Source organism: Myotis lucifugus, unplaced genomic scaffold (genome assembly GCF_000147115.1).
Source record: "Myotis lucifugus unplaced genomic scaffold, Myoluc2.0 scaffold_98, whole genome shotgun sequence".
NCBI classification, from domain to species: Eukaryota; Metazoa; Chordata; class Mammalia; order Chiroptera; family Vespertilionidae; genus Myotis; species Myotis lucifugus.
The window spans coordinates 1,401,482-1,402,899 of NW_005871146.1; positions in this window are offsets into that span (position 1 = coordinate 1,401,482).

Consider the following 1,418-nt stretch of genomic DNA (forward strand, 5'->3'; position numbering starts at 1 on the left):
GTTTGATCTCTTAATCCCCCCCCAAACCCTCCCCAGGCTTCCCACTGTAGTTTGACAGTCTGTTCAATGTTGCTCTGCCTCTGTATCTACCCCTGTTCATCAGTCTATACTGGTCCCCATTATCTGTCCCAACCTCACTGGAGTAGTCTCAACCTCACCAGGGCCGTCTGAGCCTCACCAGGACCGTTACAGCCTCACCGGGGCCGTCCTGACCTCACCGGGGCTGTTTCAACCTCACCGGGGAAGTTTCAACCTCACCGGGGCCGTCCCGACCTCACCAGGGCCGTTTCAACCTCACCGGGGCTTTTTTTTTTTTTTTTTATTCTGGGCCAGCTTTAGCTCTGAGGCCTCGCTGCTGAAAACATCGATACAAAGTTTCGGTCCGGCTGGCTTTCAGTCCGGCTGGTTTCTGGAGTTTTATTTAGCTTCTTATTTGCAACATAGTACATAGTTGCTTAGAGTTGCAACTGAGAGGCCGGCAAGTGAGGCGGGGAATGTTGGAGTTTGCAGCAAGCAAGCCTCATGCTCGCTTCAGTGCCTGGCTGCCGGCCGCCATCTTGGCTGACAGTTAATTTGCATATACTCACTGATTAGCCAATGAAAAGGGTAGCGGTCGCACGCTAATTACCATGTTTCTCTTTTATTAGTGTAGATGTTTAAGTATTGTTAAGTTTTACATCATAACATAAGTTACAGGATATCAAGGAGAAAAGTAAACATCACTTAAAGACTATTTCCTTTTTGGGGGAAAGGGTTAGTGCTTTTTTAGTTGTACAAAAGATAATTGTATCATGTTAGGTAGAATTATGGCCTTGTTATTATCTTTATTTGGAGATTAAATATGGTTTAGGACAGTGATGGCGAACCTTTTGAGCTTGGCGTGTCAGCATTTTGAAAAACCCTAACTTAACTCTGATGCCGTGTCATATATAGAAATTTTTTGATATTTGCAACCATAGTAAAACAAAGACTTATATTTTTGATATTTATTTTATAATAGAGGCCCGGTGCACAAAAATTTGTGCACTCGGGGGGGCGGGGGGGGATCCCTCAGCCCGGCCTGTGCCCTCTCGCAGTCTGGGACCCCTCAAGAGATGACCACCTGCTGGCTTAGGCCCGAGCCCCAGGGGATTGGGCCTAAGATGGCAATCAGACATCCCACTGGCAGCCCGGCAGCCCTCGGGGGATGTCCACTTGCCAGCGGGGAGCAGGCCTAAACTGCAGTCGGACATCCTTAGCGCTGCTGAGGAGGCAGGAGAGGCTCCCACCACCACTGCTGTACTGGCAGCCATCAGCCTGGCTTGTGGCTGAGCAGAGCTCCTCCCATGTGAGAGCGCCCTGACCACCAGAGGCAGCTCCTGCATTGAGCGTCTGCCCTCTGTGTCAGTGTGTGTCATAAGTGGACCAGTCATTCCCAG